The sequence below is a fragment of the Sarcophilus harrisii genome, chromosome 6, assembly GCF_902635505.1.
Source record: "Sarcophilus harrisii chromosome 6, mSarHar1.11, whole genome shotgun sequence".
NCBI lineage: Eukaryota > Metazoa > Chordata > Mammalia > Dasyuromorphia > Dasyuridae > Sarcophilus > Sarcophilus harrisii.
The window spans coordinates 5,280,623-5,303,964 of record NC_045431.1 but is presented as its reverse complement, the minus strand read 5'-3'; the positions used below and the strand labels follow the sequence as shown (position 1 = coordinate 5,303,964).

At 37.5% G+C, this 23,342-nt stretch overlaps 1 protein-coding gene across 3 annotated transcripts in view; it reads left to right on the top strand.

Moving 5' to 3' along the window:
• Window positions 1-23,342, top strand: part of RAB28 (RAB28, member RAS oncogene family) — an 89,217-nt gene that overhangs the window by 50,733 nt on the left and 15,142 nt on the right. The window lies entirely within an intron of this gene.

The following is a 23,342-nucleotide window of genomic DNA, read 5'->3' as shown; positions in this document are numbered from 1 at the left end:
GTACATCACAAAAAGACTGAAAGTTTGGAGCTTGAACCCAAAGGTCTCATTGAACCTGTAAATGAAGGCAATACATAAAATTCTATGGTCTGCATTGTATGGAACAAATTCAGCTTCAGGATAGAAAAGAAAATGTGACCATATGTCAAAAAATTTACTGAATTCTAAATTCAAAGCTGAGTTGAAAGAACACATCAAAAGTAAATGACATATCATCTTCTTAATGCAGGATCATTCTTAATGCATACTTTTGGAAATCAGTAATGGACCAATAACAGATTTTGAAAGTACTCTCTCAAAAGCTAAAACAACAGTAATGAAAGTCAGATCCAATACAGTAAGGCAGTTAAAGAATAATTAGCCCTTGACCTAGGCAAAAAAGAGAAAATAGACCAAGTCACCCTAAAATCACATAATAAACAGATTGAAAAAATCCCTACAGAAATATCTTTGGAACACGAGGATCTCAAGGACCTCAGTACATTGTTATCTTCTCATTTTATGTGAAGACTCACACCAGGTGCCGAGCTTTGAATTATCACTAATGTGCCAATTGTAAGGAATTTGCTCCTAACATAGAATGATATTTGTTCCCAATACAGGAGCCAAAATATAAGAAGAGTTACAGACTATTAGCAAATTATCAAATAAGAAAAATTATAGAAATACAAGTTAAGCAACTGAAATATTTTATTTTCTGTACAGTTTGATTGGTAAAGATGACTCACAAAGGAAAAAGATCAATTTTAGAATTGAGACATAAATGGAGCTATAAATTGATCTAATTATTCTGGACCACAATTTGGAACTAGAGAGGTAACTAAGCTACCTTTTGACCCTATGAAACTACCGTTAGGCATATGTCCCAAAGAAGTTAAGAAAGAGGAAATGACTTGTAGGTACAAAATAGTAATGATAGCACTCCTGTGGTAGCCAAAAAAAAAAAAAAAAAAAAGCGAACCCCCCTCAGATGGGGAGGGGCTGAACAAATTGAGATAGATAGCCAAGGCAGTCACTGGGTCTTGTAGCAGGGCCCTGACCAGTCTTGAGTCTGCCTAGCTCGCAAGCACATTTAGGTACTCCAAGCCAAGAGAACTTGCAGAAGCCTCCCCGTGCGTTAGCCGTAGAAGTGTTCTTTGTATTTTGGGAGGGTTGGTATGTTTGTTGCCCAGCATTCTCAGTGTCTTCACTTAGTTGTTGTTTCCACGATGGAATCTTTGATCCATTTGTAACTTAAAACTTCACTATTAAGTCTCCATTTGGGGCTGTCTTTTGTTTGACCTCTGAAACAATTGCTGTTTTTTTGTGTGTTCTCTTCTGTAAAGTAGGTGTTTAGTGGTACTTTTATTTTGCACTTATTTACCATTCTTCTGAACTTTAAGACCTATTCCATTATTGTGGAAGTGCCATGTGGCATTGAGGAATGTATTTACTCTTCATGATGCCATTTCCAGGATATTTCAGTGTCACTGCTGGGGAGAAGTCACTTTTCCCCAGGGTGGGCATGGAGCGCGTGCCCCCTACGGCTCAGATTCATTCGGACCCTTAGTCATTCAGACTTGTCTTCAGTGTCCGCTCCCGGGGAAGCCTTTTTTCTTGGTTGTTATTCTCCTTAACAAAGAAGCTGATGCAGAATGAGAAGTTAGCAGCTCTTCTTTCTTTTCTGAACTCCAAGCAGACCAGATACCCTGATGCTTTGACCAGCCCTTCCCTCCCCATCAAGACTTAGAAGCTCCATCTATGGGTCTGCCTCTTAACTGGTGACATTGCCAGTTGGACCTATAGATATCAACTCGTGCTCCTAGTAGAGCTCATCATCTTTGTTCATACCATATATCCAATCAGTTGTCAAATCTTTTCACAATATCTAAATGCTTTGTATGTATTTATACCTCTTTATTTTACATTTGTTTTACATATTTACTTGTCTTCCTCATTATTATATAAACTTCTTGTGAATAGAGTTTATTTCACTTTTTTTATTACTCCTTAGTTCATAGCACTATGCTTAGAAGAGATTTTATTTTAAAAAAATTTGTTTATTGATTGAGTCTTCATTGAAATTTTTTTCTTTCTTAATTTCTTTCTTAATTATTTTCCATTCCTTCTGGCCCAATTTGTTGGGGCCAAATAATCAAATATACTTTGGTTAAGTATATTTCTTTATTACAAAAGTAACAGTTATATTTAAAAAGCATCCCCAAACATATCTGTGTGTATATACATACGCACATATTTGTTTATATAGAGAGAACTTTTAAATACTCAGGCAATTCCCTGGGCCCAGTGAATAATATTCCAAAAATGTAAATATTTTTAAAAAATCCCACAAATTGTTAAATTATTTGAATCTGAGTTTCATTTATAATAAAAATTTAAATTAGAACCACATTGAATAACACCTCATACTAATTGGCACAAATAATTAAAAGTAGTGAAATAGTGCAAAGAAAAAGTTACATTTGTTCATTGCTGTTGAATTTGCAAGCTAGTAGAATATTTTTATAGTAGTCTGGCAATATGCAGTTAAAATTAGAAAAACAGCCATACCTTTTGACTCAATAATTACATCGTTGTCAGTAAATCTGAAAATATTAACTCTGGGGGTGGCGATGCTTGCCTGTAATCCCTACTGTTAGAGGAAGCTGGGGTTGGTAGATTGCAGTTGTGCTAATTGCATTGAGCCTGTCATCAAAATGGCGATCAAAAAAGTTGGTCGTCAACAGGCTGTTCAAGGAGAAACAGACTGACCCAGGTAGAAACTATGGAGAAGAGTTAAGTTTCTGTGCTGATCAGCATGGAATCAGATCCGGAGAAATTTTATTTCTAGGTAGGAGATTGGGGGTCCCATTTTCCTCACCCAGTCCCCTCAACTTCCCCTGAAAAAGCCAACCAAAAAAAAACTTAATTATTCAAGAATTTTTGTATAGTTTTACATTGATTTTTATATTACTTAGGATAAAAATAGGAAAAAAAAACTGGAAGCAACCCGATTGCCCAATTGTGTAGCTGACAAGGAGGATACACTAATAGAACATCATCAGGCTTGACAAGTCTGAAAAAGATGAAGTAATAGGGAAAGATCATCGTGAAATAGTGCATAATATGAGATGAATACCCAGGAGTAAGGACTAAAATTTTAGGTTTTCTGTGTTGAAATTCACTCATTGTTAAAAAAAAAAAAAAAAAAAAAAGGGTTTAATTAGTTGTATGGAAATTTAGTAACCAATTTATAATTATTTTCTAAAAGTGAATTAGCATAATAGAATTAGTATTTCTAGCTCTAGTTCTGTTTTTCAGTCATATCCAATTTGATACCATCCTTGATGTTTTCTTGTCAAAGATACAGGAGTGGTTGGCCATTTACTTCTGTAGCCTTATCTTGCAAATGGGAAACTGAGGCCTGCAGAATTAAGTGACTTGTCGAGGATCATGCAATTAGATAGTTTCTGCAGTTTTATTTGAACCCAGGAAGATGAGGTGACTTGGGCCACCTGGCTATCTCTAAATCTCTGTGTTTCTGGTGTTTAAATTTTTAGTTAAAAGCATTTATTGTATGCTATTTGTTTGAATGGCACATAAGGTTAAAGCATCTTATTTAATGGTAGATGCAAGCTTCTGTCAATTCAAGGGGCTTATCCTTTGTCAGGTTCACTTTTTCCCTTCATATGAAAGCATTTTCTTAGTTATGTGAATAAAAAAGACTTGATCCTCAAACTTATGCTTCATTTTCTTTGGGAGAGATATTAGAGAGCAGTGTGGAGTCCTTTGAAAATTAAGTAAAAAAATTAAAATCCTTAAGTAGAATTTAAGGCAGATCCTATATTTGTATTTTTCTTTTTTCTTTTTTCTCTAATTGTATTTGAATAAGCATAAACAATAGAAAGAAGGTTCTATCTTCAATAGATTTCAACATCTTATCTGAAAAAATAAGACTACAAATAGTGACATTTGCTGGATTTGTTTCAGTTTCTTTGAAGATTTTTTTTGTTTTTCAGTTTGAAATTTGACAGAATTGTTTGTTCATCTTTTTACTATTAATGTATCATACACACAATTGAATATATATTTAGCTATATATGTGTACACGTTTCTGTATGTGTACGATGTGTGTATATGGAGATTTTCATATACATAATTTAAAGTTAATATTCTAATGCATTATATTAAATCTTTGTGCTAAAATGAATTCCATATCAATGGAAATTTATTTTCTCTAGGATTGAAATTAAGCTAACAGGATTAATTTTTGTCACCATTGTAGCTTTCAAGCTAGTACCCATCCATTTTTTGTTAATAATATATTCTGATGATACATCAGAATTTTTCTCTAAATGGATTTTTGTTTGACACTGAACATAGTCTTTCCTCAAATAACTTGGTCTCTTAGTAGTACAAATGAAACAGAGTATTTTTTATGTAGTGCTTGAATAGATTGTTTCTTGGCTTATCACATTAGCTTAGCACCATCTTCTGATAGTTTTTTTAAACTACAATTTAATACTGTGGTTTAAAGGAAATTTGACTATAGAAAAAATGATTTTGTATTTGTGGAAGTACCTTTTCCTTGACTAAATTGTTTTCCCATAAAAATGTTAGTAGATAAAAATAAGCTACATGTTAGCTTTTAAAATTATTTTTATTTGAGTTAAACTATCCAATATCTTTTGACTATATATTAATTTTTACATGCATCAGGGCATCTTCTCTTTATTTTGATGAACAGATTATTTTAAATTTTGTTTTCTATTTTTTTTCACATAATTTAAAGTTAACCTCATCTTTCCAGAATTCATCTATCTAGTCATCTCTCTCATAAGGAGCATGGGAATAAACACTAAAGGCCTCTAAGTGGCCAAAAAATAATACCTAAAGGTCTACATGTTCTTTGTCTACAGGAAAGCCTTTCTGACTTTTACTTAGAGCCTATCTATCTGTCTTTCTGTCTATCTTTTAACCTTGTGTGTGTGTATATATATTTTTTTAATCTTATGCCCAGTTCATATAAGCTCACATATCTTTTCCAAGTACATGTCCAATTAGAAGTGGCAAAGTAAAAAAGGAAGGGATAATAGTGTAATTGAGTAGAGGTGTATTATACCTTAGATCCATTAAGTCCAAGCCTGTTTTTTTTTTTTAAATAAAAAACAAGGCTCAGAGACATTAAATTACTTGTTTAGCATCACTCAGCAAATATTCGGTAAGATTTGAGCCCAGGTTTCACTAAAACTAGCTTTCTCTTCATAATACTTTACTCTCCCTTAAAGGAAGGTATTACCTTTCACCTTGTCAATAGCAAGATGTGACAGCTTCTATCATATAAGGGAAGAGATTTAAAAAAATACAAGAAGATCAAACCACTTTCTAGGAATATTTTGCATAGGGACCAAAGAACTCCATAAAGGTTCACCTGAGAGCATCTCTCTATTGCAACTCAACATGGGCATGGTTATTTTTCCTATTTAATCTTCAGGAAAAGGGTAAAGTGTGTGTAAGAGGCATGGAGCATGCCTAGGTCACCCGGCTGGGAGACAGTGTGTATTGTGCCCAGTGTTGGCGATACTCTTAGAAAGCAGGGATGTGTGGAGTGCGTTTTAAAAAGATTTCCCTAAATACTGAGCAGATTAAAAAATGGGGTTTGAAATTTCCTGGGCTGGGATCTTAGCGTTGCTCCTCCTTTTCTTACTCACAAAGTGTGGCTCTCCCCCAGTCATGCTCTTTTTTCCTTCTCCTCCTCCTCCACACTTGCCCGCTTTTTTGGACGGCCCCAGGATCCTGCTAGCTGTTCTGGCTCACCCCTTGGGCTTATCCCCTTCCTAACTGTTTCCTCTTTCCACATAAAATCGGTTGTCAAGTGCTATCTGTGTTGCTTCCCCAGTATCTCTCATCATCTGCTCTCCTCTCTCTATTTATGTAACTTCTCCCTGATTTCAGACCTCCACCATCTTTCACCAAACAGTTACTGCGAAGGAAAATCAGTTGGACCATTGCGAGCAGGGTGAACTCGGGGAGAGAAGTGGTTCGGGAAACCAGTTAGGGACGTGCCTCTAGGTGACCTGCATCAAAGTGATGGTCAGGTGGACAGGAAAGACTGAGATGTGGGAGAGGTTGTGGAAGTGGAGATGGCGAGGGTTGGCTGAGTGAATACGGGGCTGGGCCAGATACGACTGGGGGTGAGGGCCTGAGCTCGGGCCGCTGGAAGGCCAGGAGCAGGGGGCGGCCTTTAGCAGCAAAAGGGGGGAGGTCTGGAGGTAAATAAAGGCAGAGTCCTGCTTGGGGAGTGTTGGAATATCTCGCCAGGGCATCTGGTGATTGCCAGTATGGCACTGACCCTTGGGGCTGAGACTGGGGAAGCGGACTTCCACGCACGTATGTGGGGATCTGTGTGTGGGGGGAAGAAATGAAAGAACAGAAGCATAGAGGGGTGGAAATAATACAGGGTTAGGGGGAGAAACCCTAAATAAAAATCATTCAGTGCATGTGCACATAAGCACACATGTACTTGTGTCTGTGACTCTGTAGCTCTCCTAGAGTCACCTGTGTAGATAAGAACTGAACTGACGGGGGCTGTGGAGACCCCCAAAGGAGAAAATTGAGCTGTAGGGAGTACTTAGCAATCAAAGGAAAACTGAGGGGGAGGAGTCTGAGGGGAAATGGTCAGGAGGATGGGAAGAGAACCAGGAAAGAGCATGGAAGGCACAGAGGGTCCCAGGGAGAGGAGGCACCTCCAGTGCCCCCTACCTGAAGGCTGAGAATGGAAACGGGAGCATCAGGTCAGGTGGGTGACAGCTGAAAGCTGCTTTATTAGTGTGAGGAGGTCAGAAGTCAGACTTTAAAGGTTTGAAGAGAAAGTGAGAGGAGGAAGTGGAAGTTAAAAAGAGGAGTTTAAATAGATTGGAGAGAGCCCAACTCTTAATTCTGTTGCCTTGTCTCTTTTAATTATTTCCTATTTCTTTTTTGTGTTGCTTATTTTGTATAGGCTTGTTTTCTTGTTTCTCCTTCCAAGACCAGTGCATACAGAGTGAAGCTGTGGCTATGGCTGAAAATGACAGTCCACTCTGCAGCATCTTCTGGGGGAAGCTGTGTCTCAGGGAGTGTGAGCAAATAGAAACAAATAGGAGGAGAAGCCCGGAGTAAAGGGAAATTTGGGGTTATTTTCCCCTTCTCCAGAGGGCTGGGGAAGGAGGACTGGATTGGAGTTGGGCATGTAGTTTGCTCTTGGGACACTGGAGATTTAAGGAACACAGGGGGAAGGTTGGTAATCTGTGCTGTTCCAGGTGGGAGTTTGTCCTCTCCTAGAGGCAGTACATGTGGACATGATGAATTTGGACATTAGTCTTAAAGATTAGGAGGATGGAGCCTTTGGAGCCTGAGTGGTTTTCTTGGCTAGATTATATTTAATCATGAAACATATTCAAATGAAATGCAAACTAATATTAGGATGAGGAAAAGTACCAGCAGCTGGGAGGACCAAGAAAGGCCTTAAATAGGAGGTGGCTCTTGACTGAGCTTTGAGGTAAGCTCAGATTTCTGAGGCAGAAGTCAGGATGGAGATGGTCTATGTAAAGGCACAACGTTACAAAGGTGGAAGGCGGGCAGTAAGTGACTCGTTAGCTGAGAAGAACCAAAGGCTTCTGCTATTTCTCCTTCACTCAGTCCCAGGTCACATATTCTGATGAAATTAGAGGTTTGGGCCAAAGAGATAATGTCATATCCTGCCTCATCTGTGTTGTTAATTTTAAGACAGAGCCGTTGTATCCCCATTCCCCCTCTGGCTTCTCAGCATTTCTGCTTTAGCCATCTGTTACCCCTTGCTGGTCAGAATGAAGTTCAGAATCACATTGACCTTTATTATTTCTTCCATCTTTTGAAGGAAGAAATTGCTATTGAGGTAAAAGCCAAGAAGTTATCCATTCCTCTGCCTTGGCAAAAACGAGAGTTCTGGCAAATTTGTGTTTTATTGATGTCCCCTGTCACTGCTGGATCTTGCCTCAGTGCTGGGCAGGCTGTTTCCTGTTGTCTTTTTCTGTTCCGGTACCCTCAAGGAGACTTCTGTAACATTTGGTTTCACCCTCCATGGTCCTTTGCCTAAAAATGGCTCTCTGGAGGAGAGTCCTCTCCAGGTTTCTAGATTTTCTCAGCTGAAGCTCTCCTAATCTGTATTTAATATGTGACATTCTCTTCCACCTGCTTTTCATCTCTTTGGCTTTTGCTTGAGTTACGTTTCTCTGTGGTTCCATTGTGTAACAAGGCTTATCTTGCCAGATCTCTGATGTTAGTCAAGCCCACTTTACTTTCTTCTATTCAGATCTCTAGTTCTTGCTTTTCGTGCAAGTATACATAGACCCTGAGTTAATTAACAAGCCCTTATTAAGTATTTATCGTGTGAAAGACACAGCGAGTCTACCAAATTCCTTCTGGGATGCAGATAAAGATTTGATACAAAAGCAAGGGAGAGTTAAAACAGAAAAAGAAAACTATTGATGCTAAAATTTTAAGCAAAATACTAGCAAAGAAACTAATAAATATGTCATCATAATTAGAGGCAGCTAATAGGTAGTGTGAATAGAGTGCTGGGCTTGGAGTGAGAAAGTCCCAAGTCAAATTAGGCCCCAGATGTTTACCCCTTGTCTGACTTAAAGCAAGTCACTTAACCTCAGTTTCCTGATCTACAAAATGGAAATGATAACATCTGCCTCTGTTGGTTGTTCTGAGGATCAAACAGGATAATATTTGTAAAGTGCTTAGCACAGTAATGGGACAGGCAAGTACTATTTAAATGCTAGCCATCATCATTATCATTATTATTTCATGAACATTATACGTTTTGACCAGGTTGGATTTTGGCCCTGAACATAGGTTTGGTTTAATATTAGGAAAAATATTAGCTTGATAAATTAGTGTCAGGGAGTTCTGGTTCTTTATCTCCAGTATGCTTAACCCCTCTCCCCTGCCATCGTGTGCTTTAGCATAGTCCCTGCCAGCGCACACTCTGCCCTTGTGCTCACCCTATTATTCTGTGGCAACCACCTGTAGATTTCAGCTCTGCCAACTATCTGCCGCCATCCTCTGTCACTTGAGCTGGAGGTTCGAGAAGGGGGAAGAAGCCCCACTTAGCCAAGAGCTAGTTCTGCACTGCTGGCAGTCGGGCCAGGACTTGTGAAAGGTGCATTTCTCATTGTATGAGGAAGCCGAGGCAGCTTTAGGCCTTGGAACATCCACTGCCAAAGGGAAATGGGTCAGAAAGTGAGTGATTGAGGAGTACTGAGAAAAAAGTCTGAAATTATCAGACATCCAAGGAGGAGGAAGCAGAATTTATGACTTGCATTGCAGAATCATTGACAGAATAGGGGAAGAGAGCAGTCATTAAGTTCTTCCAAAATGCAGACATTGCACTAAATGCTTCTCGGCTGTTATTTTATTGATTCTCATAACAACCCCATAGCAACCAATAGGTGTTGTTATCATTCCCCTTTTTAACATGTGAGATAACTGAGGCAGGCCGAGGTTAAGAGATATGCCCCAGATTCATCCGCTCATAAGTGTATGAGGCTGCTTTTGAACTCAGTTCTTCCTGATTCCAGGCCCAGAGCTCTCTACTGCCCATTAACCTTCAGCTTATTTGACAGCCATGTATTAAGTATTTATCATCTCTCTGTTAGAATTCTTACAAGGTACTAAGTCACTGGAATTGATGGAGGCAATGCTTATGTACTTAGTACTTATTAGAGTTCACACCTTTAAGAGAACATATATAAGAAGGAGCTCCCACAAGCCCACAGAAGTTCAGAAGCCCACTCTCTTGGAGGTGGAGTCAGATTCATTCCAACTTCCACCTTTGTGCTGGCTGGGCACTTCGGGAGATTCAGACCCAGGATTCAGTTGAGGAGATTCACAAGTTGAGGAGATTCACGAGTCGAGGAGATTTACAAGTCAGAAGCCCACAAGCCCACTCTCTCGGAGGCGGAGTCAGAGTCATTCTTTCTTCTACCTTTGTGCCGGCTGGAGAGATTTGGAGGGAGCTAGAGGCTGAAACTGTGGCAGAGGCAAAGGACTAGCAGCAAGAGCTCTCGGAACTAAGGAAAGAGATAGGCCTCTAAGAAAGCTAACTGGGCCCAAGGAAGGAGACAAGACTTGAAAGAGAAAATAAAGGATTTGGACTTTAACTCCTGGCTGCATTTGAAGCGATTATTACACAGAACTGAAAGAAAGGCTGCTCCCAGAAACCCCCCAAGAAACCTGCTCCCAGAGAACAACATGTTTTAGAGAAGAGAACATTACATCTCTCTATGGAGTTAACAGTTTAAAATGGGAATAGATCATAAACATAAATACGAAAGCTGTATCTGTGACAATGCCCAAGGAAAAATCTGAAGTGCTTTGATTCCACATACTTCAATATAATTGCAAGTGAAGTGTTAATAAATATGCTGTTGTATGTTATTTGATGTACATGTTTTTCCATACTTGGTTTTTGAGTAAGCTTTATTCCTTTTACTTTGTAAGGGTAGGAAATTTCCAGCCAGCATGGGTATTTTAGCAGGCAGTGTAACATCCGGACTAGCTCTCTGGAGGATCTCTGGACATTAAGCTGAGTCCATTATAGCTGCTGCACCAGAAACTCAAATTTTACCCCAAACCAAAAAGTGATCAAGAAAGCCAATAAGAAACTACTGTGAGTGACTTCTTTTACCCTCAATTTCACCCAAACAGAATGAGCCAGAAGCCTATAGACAAAAGAATTCTAGTTCTGGGAAATTAGCCAGTAGCTTCTCAGTAGGCCTATGATGAACCTGAAAAACCTCCAGGGTTTTGTTGTCATGAAGGAATAGAAATGGAAGGTTCTTTTCAGAAAGCACCAGGGAAATCCACAATCCCCAACGTCATCAGAAAACCGCAAGTGGGCTGCACCCCCTCCTCCTGACAGAAGAGCTCCATTGAACATTGAGTGCTTTGTGGCACAGAAGTACTCCAGTCTAGGGGCCCCAGGGTCCAAAACACTGTACTGAGTCGCTATCGAGGTTTATCAAGTGCCACTACTCTGAACCTCAGTTTTGGGGCCATAAAGATGTAAGAACTTAGGTGACTCAGGGTAAAACCAAAATCAGCAAAGAGACTAGCCTTGCCCTATTCATTTCAGGAATGAAAGCTAGAGTGATGAGTAAATTGAAGAAGAGAGTGACCGGTATAAAAAATGATTGCAGCTTTAGGAACAAATAATTTTGTACCCACTGCAGTTGTAGATAAGAAATTGAAACTCTTTAGGAAAGAAATGAAAGGAGAATAAATGATTTAAAAAGTGGTTCACTTTATCCAATGATTCCCAGAAAATAAGATTTGAAAGAGAAATCTTAGAATATAATAAAAGATTTTTAAAAAGAAAAACATAAGCTATCAAACTGATTTGGATAGTAGGTCACATAGAGATATTTTATTAATCATTGGACTCCCTGAAAAATCATGATCAAATTAAGAAAAACCCTAAATATTTTATTTCAAGATATCATAAATAAAAATTACCCAGACATATATAAACCAGAGAACAAATTGAAGATAGAAACAATTCACCTATCATCTCCTGAAAGAAACTTCAAAAGGCAAAACCTCTAATATTTAGCCAAAATCTAGAGCTCCCATATCACAAGAAAATAAATTCTATTCAGCATCCAGAAAGAAGCTTAACAAGGAACAGCAATAAGAATTATACAAGACTTGGCAGCTTTCAAGTAAAATGAAAAGGGATCTTGGAATACAATATTTCAAAAGGCAAAAAGTACCGGCCTTGAACCAAGAATAATTTACTTCATCAAGCTGACTTCAATGGTGGAGGGAGATCAAATGGATTTTTAATGTAATAAAGGACTGTTAAGCATTTCTGATGGAAAAAAAAACGAGAGCCGCATAGGATTTGAAATGCAGTTATAATATTTTGGAAGCCTAGAAAGGTAATTTGTTCTTATCATTGAAAGGAGCCTATGATCATGTAGAGCTAACATCCAATAGGAAAAGATGAAACAATTATCTCTTCTGACTCTTGATGTTGTCTCAAAGTATTGATGGGATGAAGCAAACAAACGAAAGGCTTGGAGGTGTATTTGCTTTGTTCTGAGAGTTTTGAGAGAAAAGGAAAGGCACATACAGGACTACGCTGGTGTGGAACACAGTGAGAAAGGGATGAAACTTGCTGTTTCTCCTCATTGGCACGTGTAAGGGAACCTGTAGAAGGAGGCAGTCATATGGATCTCACTTTGACCTAGAGCAAAGATGGTTTCAACATAGTCACTGGCAGAGTCTGGTACAGGGTACATCAGATTCAACTGGGAAACAATGGAACTAGAGTGGGAGAGAGGTTAAGAGGAAAGATAATACAAGGAAAGAACAGCTGAAAAAGCTCCAAACTTTAATTCCGAAAAGGTAAAAGGAAGAAAAATACATAAAGAACTAGAAAATAAAAAGAATGCCCTAGAATGCCTAGGTTTCTTAGACAGTTAAAGAATGCCTGAGCAGATTGTGGATATGTGAATATGTGAATATGATCTAATGTTTGCTATAGGATAAAGTGAACAGAAACTGGACTTTATACAAAGGCATAGCAATATTAAAAAAATAACTTTGAAAAGCCTAAGTTGTCTGAGCATTGTGGGGACTAGCCGTGTCTCCAGAGAACATCTGATGAATCATTTTGCCCATCTCCTGACAGAAAGGACATGGACTCAAGGTATATAAAGGAAGGTACATTTATGAACATGGTTACATGTTTTCTGCTTGATTACGACTATTTTATTAAAAGGGCTTTCTTTTTCTCCATTTTTCTTCTTTTGTTTGATGATGCTATGGTAGAGGTGGATTAGCAGTAGTAATTCCAAATAAAAAGGGGGCCATTGATTTTTTTTTTTAAATGCAGGAAGAAAACAGAAGGAAGTTTAGAAGGAAGCTTAGTTAAGTAGGATAGTTTAAAGCAAGCTGTGGAATTTATTTTATGCTTTAAAAAAACTATTGATATGAAATGGAAATTTGTGGTTTCATATAGAATCTTCTTTTTGTGTTTCATTGTATATATGGGAAATGCCCCTTTTTTGATCCTTAAGTTTAGAATTAAAAACATAACTTATAAGATTTTAGAGACTGTGTCCTCTCTTCTTTTATATTCCCCATGTTGAGTATACTTTAGGAAAGGCCATGGTATAACTAGGAAAGCATTGGAGTTGCCGTTTAATATTTAGTTCAGGTCTCAGTTCTACCACCTACAAGCTTTGTGTCTTCAACAATTCTACAATCTTCAGTTTCTTTATCTGTAAATGGGAATAATAATACTTTTACTGTGATGATTGCTATATTTAACTTTACTGGGCAAGAACTTTTGTCATGTTGAATAGACATCGTGTAACATGTTTCATAACTTATATTTTCATTTTAATATTGTTTTCTTGAAATTTTGAGCACCATTAAAGGTGAATTTATCTTGAAAGTTGATTTGAAGGATTATAACAAAAGCTACAAAAAGATATTTAGCAAAGTTTCATTTTAATTTTATTATTTTTTGGATCATTTTATTGTTAGGAAAATACATTTTTAAAAAATCTTATACATTTTCACCTAAATGCTAGTAGTTATTTTTGTTTGAAATAGTTTAAGGTTTGTATAAAGTTAAAAGCAATTCAGAAAATGTGGAAAGCACACTTTAGGGAGTTTTTATAATTCTTTTGAATTAACTAACAATTCTTCTAATACAGTATGATTTACTAAGCCATCCTAGAAAGATAGCATTAGAGGGTACATGACAGTGTAAAATTAAACACATGCTCACAATCAAATTAATGTAGTTCATCTGTCTTCAACTAATAACAATCTGTCATGCTATCTATCTGAGTAGGGGCATAAACAGTTTATTTTGTGTTTGGAATAACTTCCTGGAGGTAGTTAATGTGACATGTAGTTTGTTTGAAATGAGTATAACCAGATCAACACTCTAGATGTTTTCCTGATAACCTAAAAATTACTGAGAAAATCTGTACTAGGCTTCTATTTCTATTTCTTTTTTAGCAATGACATTTTTTCTTGTAAAATAGTCTTTTTTTGGGACATTATATTCTTTTAAGTTTGAGATTATTGAATTTAATTGTCAGTAGCAAAAAAATAGCAGTTTATGTTAATGATTTTTGTGCAATTAACAATTGCACACTTATGATTAATTGTGAAATATTGCAGAACACTCCCTTTTTTGCCGTAGGGTTATATAAAAATTTCAACCTACTTATACTAAATAATGGTGGCGAATTTCTATAGGATGAATTTGTTATCAGGCTGACTATTTGGAGAAATATATAAATATCTAAATTAAAATATACCATATGGTCAAAGTTATTATTTATTGACTATTCAAGAATTTAAGAAACTAAAATTTTAATGTCAAATTTTAAATGCTCATAATTCATATAGTTCAAATGATAACTAATCTGATTTCAGTTGATGGGTTTGACAACTTTTAGATTTAACACTCTTTTAGTGGAGAATTGATTTGTGTGGAGACTTAACCACTGATTTCAAGGATCTGTGTAGGAATGAGAAAATATACAAAAATAAAAGCTATCTACTAATATAAGAAGAAATTATTTTTAAAAAGTTTTGTATTTGACCTTTTATATTCTTACCCAGGTGTATTTTGAAAGGAAAAGTCATACCTAATTTTAGTTACTGTATATCAAATTTTAGGCATTTGTAAATCAAATTTAATAAATTATTAAAAGTATTTGACATATCTAAGTGGGTTGGTTACTCACAGTAAATGATTATTTAAATAGGTAACTTTAAAATTTGTATGAACAGCCACACATACTTTATAAATAACTTTCTTTTATTTTAATTTTTTGCAACTTTATATCATTTCATAGAATGATAAATTTTGATACTGTTATATAATAATGATTGATGTACTTATTTTTAAAAAAGTTATTAGTATATTCTTTTTGAGTCCTAACTGGTAAGCAGTTACTTAGTAGAAAGTTGTTTAAATATTAGATAATTTTATATCTGTTTCTCCTAGTTTATTCAAATAAAATTTTGAATTAAAATTTCGCTTTAATGTTATCTGCTTCTTAATACATTATTTTGATCTTTGAATAACTTTTATCTTTAAAAAAATTCTAGTTTTGTTTAAACTTAAGACTATTTTGTAGTTAACTTTAATATTTATATATCTAGATTAAATCTGTCTCTTGAGCATTGATGTCTTCCATTTTCAACTACATTTCGGACATAACCGTCCCTAACTGAATGTCCAAAATTATATCTTTCTCTTAAATTTGTTTTTTCTCCAACTGCTCATAAATGGTACCACCATTCTCTTGGTCATCCTAACTTGATACCTGTCATGGTCTTTAACTTTTCTTTTTTCTTTGTTCCACAGGTTGAATCATTTCTGTCTCTTTAGTATTTTTTCACAACTGTCACTTCTCCTTTCACATTTCTTCTGCCCTAGTTCAGGCCATTATTACTTTGTGTCTGGGCTTCTGTAAAAAACCATTAAGAAGAAGAAAGAGAAAAGGAAAGATACATTTCAGCAGGATGAATCCCATCAACTGTTCTGATTTTAGGTAATAGAGATTGTTGGCCCACTTTGCAAAGAAGGGTGAGGGATTGATTTTTCCATATCTTCTTCAGGGTGAAGTTTGACTGTTATAATCATACAGTGTTTGGTTTTCCTGCTGTGACTGGTATTATTCTTTCCATTGTCATTGTCATCTTGTGTATTTTCCCCCAGCTGTGGAGTGGGAAATACTTTGCTGTTAACAGTGATCTTTCTTATAGCCTCTGGGCCTGGCTTTGGACATCTTAGTCACTTAGTATAATGATACATTTCCAGATTGTTTTCCAGATCACAGCTCTACTAATAGGACGTCGGTGTGCCTGACTTTATGATCTTTCCAACTTTGAGGTGAGATGTGGGCCAGATTATACTGCATTTAGCTGGTTTGAAATTCAGACACAAAAGTCTTGCCTGGTTTTATCTCAAGTTTGGTGGCGTGTGCCACGAATCCTTCGTCCTTGGCTCTGAGCTGTGTAACATGTTTTTAGCAGCATTTCAGCAGACACATAGATGTTTATACTTGACATTTATGTATCATTTTTATGGTGCCTCAAAATGCGTTCAGAAAGGACGTTGATAAACTTGCACACATCCAGAGCAGGATGATCCAAATGGTCACGGGGCTCCAGATCAGGATATACTGGGATCGCCGGGAGGAACGGGCTGTTTAGCTTGGAAAAGAGAACACGCAGGTTGCACATAATAGATAACACAAAGTGTTGGAAATGCCATCCTATGGAAGAGAGAGCGCTTTGTGCTCACAGCCGCAGGGTAGATCCAGGAGAAGGAGGCGAACCTTGCACAGAAGCCTCTTCACAGAGCCATCCCTAACCACAAGCAAACAGAGGGCTCTTCACTGAAGTGTCTTTAAGGAAAGGCAGGGAGGAAATTTCACGGATGCCCTGGTTATCTCAAGGAGAAGGCTTGTGTTCGAAGTGGCAGAACTTGGTCCCCTGCAGATTGTAAAATGCGAGTAATAGTGATGTAACCGTGACTGGACTTTGTGGAAAGCTCATTTGATGAATTAAATGTTTTTGCTTCTTGATTTAAAAATGTGAACTTACTAACACTGCCTAGCTGTGTGATCCTGGGCAAGAAACTTAACCCCAATTGTCTCAGGAAAAAAAAAATTGAACTTACAAAAGAGTGAGAAAAGGAATGTAAATGCTTCTTATTTTCTATTCAGTCAATAAGCATATTTCGCACTGTGTGTGCCTGGTGTCATGCTACAATGAAAGATAAAAACTCAGGTCCCTGCCCCCCAGGAACCCTGCTTCTGAAGGGGGAGAATGGCACGAACGTAGCTGTGCATCTAAGAGGGGTATGGTGTAAATGGTGGCTGTCTCAGAGGGCAGTGCACGGGCAGGAGAGGGGCAGGGAGAGGCCTGCTGTGGGAGGGAAGCTAAGTCTCTAAGGGGCCAGGCCGCAAAGGGGAGGGAGATCATTCAGGGCATGAAGGGGTGGCCCAAAGGAGGAAGAACTAGTCGTCTGTAGAGTATAGGTGGGAGCTAGGAAAGCCTAGGAAGATGGAGACACAGGTCGTCCTGATGATTTGCCAAAGTGGAGTTGAAACTCAGTGATTACATTCGTGTTTTTGAAATCTATATAACAACAAATTACCAGTTCAAGAAAGTATATATATTAGTAGAAGAAATTATCTTTATGGATGTCCCATCTTTTCTTGACTTCCTTGTAAAGTCTTCTTTTGTTTTCTGCTGTGCATCTTTTATACTTTATTCATTTTTCCTATCCCTGCTGACTCTCTAATTTAATTCTGCTCTTAACTTGTCTTGCTATTACTTAACCTCCTCTCATCCAAGGATCCCTCCCTTGTCTTCTTCCTTCCCCCTTTCCTTCCCCCTCTGCTCATCCCTATCCCTTATTTCTTTATAAATTTTGGCAGATACTCTACCCTTCTGATACATTGAACCCATTCCCGATGTGAGTAGGTTTTCAGAACTTTGAGTCCCTTCCCTCATGCCTCTGAATCTGTTCTTCCTCTGTACCTCATTTGTATGACATAATTACTATTTCTACCTTAACTTTGTCCTAATCTTATTTTGAGCCGCTCTATGATTGAGATCCATCTTAAACATATGCTAGAAATTTCCCATATAAAAAAAAAAAACAACCCAAAAAACCAATTTGTCCATGTCGAGTACCTTGAAATTGAGCTTTGGTATTTTCTTTTATATATTAAATTTTCTATTAAGTTCAGGTTTGATTGATAGAAAGTCCTGAAAATCTAAGTTCATTGAATGTCCATTTTTTCTCATTACAGATAATTTTGCTGGATGTGATTTTTTTGGCCGCAGGCTTAGTTCTTTTGATTGTTGGTAGACATGATTTCAGGATCAGGGTCTTTTATTGCGGCCGCTGACAAGTCCTGTACAATTCTCATTGTAGCTCCAGCGTATTAGAATTGTTTTTTTCTTATTTCTCTTTAATCTGGGGGTTTTGAAAATTGGCAATAATGTTCCTGTGTTTTCCACAACGGGTCTCATTGAGGTAGTGATCAGTAGATTTTTTTTCTCTTTCTACTTTCCTCTCATGTTCTATCACTCCAGGACAGTTGCCTTGGATTGTGTCTTGCATTATTGTGTCAATGTCACAATTTTTTTTTGGTCACAATTTTCAAGTAGTCCAATTATTCTTATATTTTCTCCTCTCAATCTATTCTCCAGATCTGTCATTTTTTAAAATAAGATGTTTCACATTCTATATAATCTGTTTTTGTTATTTCTTGGTCTCAAAGCATTACTGGCTTTCCTTTGCTTGATTCTAATTTTCAGAGTGATTTTCATCTTTGAGACTCTTTATCTCCTTTTCTAATTGGTTAACTTTTTTCCCCCCATAATCTTCTTGTTTTTTGGATAGTTTTGTTTTGCTTTGTTGGTTTTTTTTTTTTAAGTGTTTTCTCAGTATCATTTGATTTTTAAATTCTGTAAATTCTCTCTGAGCAGAGCGCCATTTCCAGTTATTCTTTGGAATGGAAGTTTTGTTTTGTTTTGTTTTGTTTTTAAACTAAAGGTGTCCTCCTCTGAAGATGAATCCAGGGCTTCCCTGTTCTCCTGGTAAGAACCCTAATCCTGGGGGTTGAGGGTGGTGCCTCTGGCTTCTCAACTCTCCCCTCTGACCTGGAACCCCAAAGCAAGAGCTCCCCTCCTGCCCACAGCCAGCAGCAGCTCTGCCCCGCCCTCCCCCTCAGGCTGGTTCCTTCTTCCCCAGGACCATCTCTGCAGCAAAGCTGGGCCTGGAGTTCACAATCAGCAGAGGTTCCCTCAGTCTTCCAGATCCAGACTCCCCCGAGTTCTGGGAGGTGAAAGTCTCTGTGGCTCCTGCCCAGGCTCCAGCCACACCAGCTCACCCCTAGTCTCCCCACTTGGTGTTTCTGCTGAGCCAGGCTGGAGGTGTTTGCACTTCAGGGCTTAATCTCAGCTTGGGGTCTTTCTTCAGATCTCTTGGGTAGTATCTGGAGCACCCTGGTTCTGCCCTGAGTCTTCTGGATTTTTCACCAGTCTGTGTTTGCCTCAGATTTGATCTATTTGTGGAGGAAGTTGGTAAAGTTTGAAATTGACTAAGCTACTCTGCCATCTTCCCAGAATCCTTCCAGTATTTTTTCTTTAAAAACCCACAATTATCCCTAATAGTTCTACTAGCCATGGGGGCACACAGTGTCGTTTTATTGGTATGGCTCAGTGCTGCCCTCGCAGTAATGAATTGTCAGGAACTGTAAGGATGCACTTCTCCTAGTTACCCGAGGATGGTTCTGGGACATTGGAGCTACTGCTACAGATAGCAAGGGCAAAATGTCTTTGAAATGTCATCTGTGAGCAAAAGAAATTCAGTTTCTACAAAATAGCAGTAAGCCTGGCAGCTTCAGCGGGGCTGATGTGGCATAATGGGAATTTTACAGATTTTACATTATTTTTTTAAAAAATGTGACTTTTCCAGCTTAAGGACTCCTTTTCTATGTCTTCGGCTTGTAGTGAAAGATAATCATATTTTTCAAAGTACAAGAAAGGGAGCATCTTTATTTTCAAGAGATATGTTCCAGAATTGTAGATGATAGTTTTTGATTATTGTCCTCTTCTGAGAATAAAAATTTTAGAGGGCAAAGTAAAGATTATCTAATCCAATCCCCTACTTTTATAGATAAATTCTTAGGTAAAAAACCAACAAAGCAAAACAAAACCATCCAAAAAAACAATTTTATAGATAAAATGATTGAATCTCATTTAGTTGATCCCACTTCATGCACCCAAACTATCCTTTCATAAATTCATCCTGCTTAAAAACCTTCATTCTCCTTCCAGTCAATCAATAGAAATGGATAGTATTTATTAAGTGCTTGGCACGTGCCAGGCGTTGTGCCAAGTGCCATTATGATACAGAATCACGTTTAGCCTCCTTATGCATCCTGCATCCCATGTATGTCCTTCACCATCAGCCATTTCAGCCTTATCTCCGTGGAGTCTTCTGAATTCTCTGCTGTAGACAAACTTGCTTATGCATTATCTCTGGAAATTAACTCAGTTTCCCCCACTGCAGTCTTGCTCATTTTGATCGGCCCACCTGGAGCACTCCTTCCATTCCTTCAGTGTTACCTGGATTTAATCAGTTCTTCAAGAGTCAGCTCAAATCCCGCCTGCCCAAAGCCTTCTCTAATTGCCCTTGCGAGAAGTTGTATCTCCTCTAGTAATTTTTTGTCTGTGCTCATTTGGCAGTTATCCCTGCGACATACTTCTTTCCTCATTTGCGGCTGTTACGCAGCTCATTAGTATAGGGCCCCAGGACAAGAACTCAAGGCACACTTCCCAGGCATGATGACGTTTTCATTCTCTGGGTCATGTTATTGGGAGGGAAGAAAAATCCCCAAAGTTCTTTAAGCGAAGGTTTGCTTAAAGAAGGAGCCAGAATAAAGAATTGGAATTTTGGGGTCGCCTCAGGATCAATCATGAGTCATGTCTTGGAATGCTTCGACATCTTAAGTAACAGTTGTTCTTCTCATGACTTATTGGGCATCATTCCTTGAAAATGGCCAGATAAACTGTCTACAAAATATCAACATATTTTTCTGCTTAGGGAATCATTAACACTCATAAATCCTTGAAGGAGTCATTTTTAGAATCCATAGTCTTTGGAGGAGTTTAGAATTTTTTTTTTTTTTACAGTGCTGGTGAGTTTGCAGGTAGAGCACAAACAAATATTGTAGCCCTCAGAGAAAGAATAAATAGTAAATGTAAAATATTTCCTTGAAGCTTCTCCTTCCTCTTGTTGAGGCTCTCCCCAAAAGGTGCTGCAATTCCTACATTCCAAGGGAATGTTAATTAGCCATTGGGTCTGAAATTTATTGAATAGACTTGATCTATTCTTTCATATTTATCATCCCCAGCAGACCAGAAAGCATAGCTAAGAAAAGAGGAGGCATCGGTAACTGAAAACAGGCCTATCTGTTTCTTATCTTGCCTAAAACATTTGCATTGGGAAAGGTAGTGAATGAATCTCGGGGGCGATAAGAGCAGCCTGTCTGGTGGGTTGCAGATTTGGACCCGACTTGGGTAGAGTCTTTTTGTTTGCATTATCTAACCTTCGGCTTGGAGTTGCGGTAGATTAGCTTTGTGTCACTGGAAAGGGGGATGAGCGTGCCATTCATGCCTTTACAAGTCACTGATAAAAACATTCAATTGCTTGGAATCCTGCGGATCTTTGGGTACTCCACTGGAATCCCCCCTGCCTCCTGCCTCATTGACATTGAACATTAACACTCTTGGAATCTGTCGACTCAGCCGGTTCAGAATCCATGGCCTTGTCCAATCATCCAGTCCCCATCCCTTCATCTTCTCTCTGAGAATCGTGATGCTTTGTCAAGTGCTTTGCTACGGTCTTGGTAAGCTGCATTTGCAGCAGGTCCAGATCTCCTGGTTCACTGATCTCTTAAATAGTGCAATAGGCTTAGTCCGGCCTATTCTTGATGAAACTGTACAGATTTTTAAAATCCCTGCTTCCCTTCTGCTTGTTTAGGGGAGAATGAAGTAAAATATACTCAATGTTTGACAATTCCAGTAGACCTGGGATCAAATGCGCTATCCATATCCAGAGAGAGAATTATGGGACTAAATGTTGATTGAAGCTTAGTATTTTCTTTTTGTTTGTTTTCTTCTTTCTTGTGTTTTTCCCTTTTGATCTGATTTTTCTTGCACAACATAACAAATATGGAAATATCCTTAAAAGTATTGCACATAATTATATCAGAATGCTTGCTGTCTCGGGGAGGTAAGGGAGGGAGAGAGAAAAAAATTGGAACACAGAGTCTTATAAAAATGAATGTTGAAAACTGTCTTTACATGTTTTGGGAAAAATAAAATGCTATTGAGAAAAAGTCAGTTGTTTTCTTTATTAAGATAATTGTACAATGCAATTAATTTGTAATTATTATATAATACTGCTTAGTGTGCTAGGTTGACTTCTTTTGGTATGGGATGCTTTTTGATGGTAGAGAATATTCTAATTTAAAAAAGTGACATTGCTTTATATTTAACTGGTTAGCGATTCCATCAGGGATTTTTCCTAGTGACGTTATTTGTTCTTGCTTTTGTTGTTGTTGAATTAGAAGTATTTTAGTTTCAATATTATGATAAACTGTAGTATAAACATTAGTGCTAATAGCTTAGTATTTTAGTTGTCCACAAATTAATGCCTGTGGTATCTGGGCGTTTTTAGGCCTGTTCTTGTAAACAAGGCCTCGGTGATGTTTAAGGAACAGCAACATGTGGCCAAAAAAAAAAAAAAAAAAAAGGCTCCACATTAACCAAGGTAAGCAGTATAAATGGGGCTTAAGCATCCCCTGTTAGACCAAAAAACTCCTACAGAAAATCTCCAGAGCCTACAAATTAAAGACCTCCAATATCATTTTAAATAAAGCCTTTTATGTAGCATGAGAGCATTTTTTCAGTTGATAATCAATTGCCACTATTATGCAGGCTTACTAGATTTGCAAATTTACAAGTTTTTACAAGTCAGTTGGGTCCCTTCCTCAGGAAATCAGTTTAAGTTTTTTTTTCCTGTATTGACTCAAAGAACCTAGTTGTCCTTAAATCCTTGTGAATATATTTGCCTTATAATTTGACGGCATTGAGTCAACACCCATATTGGTACTGCGATGCAATAAAAAGAGAAACTTTTCTATATAGATTCCTGTTACTTCAGGATCAAATTTGGAAAAATTGGAATGTACACGATAAAACCTGTCAAGATTTGAGTTCCATGTTCTGCTTTTAGCACCAAACACTTCTCTGTGAAATGGTGTCTTGTTTAAGTGCTTTATTTCCAGTGGGCCCATCACAGGGAAAATCAATGAACACCACTCTCAAAATATATAAAAGAAAGAAACTTTCTAAAGGAACTTTCTGAAGTCTCATTCATGAAATTAGCAATATTTTTAATAACAAAATCAATGAATATTTTGATGTGTTTAGACATTAACTAGATGTTTGCCAGAAAGCCTTGGGATGATAAAACATGAAAAAATTTCTAATTTTGTCAGATTGTAAACTATTTCAAAGAAAGATTGTAGGAGGTATATGTTTCATTAACATAATTTATACTGAATACATCTTGGTTCTTCAGATGCATTTATACATTTATTCTCTCATTCATCACTTATTTGGTATCTACTATGTATAAAATACAGATTTGAGAAGCAGACAGTGCCATAGAAGAACAGGAAGAAAATAGAATATATTTTCTTCCATGT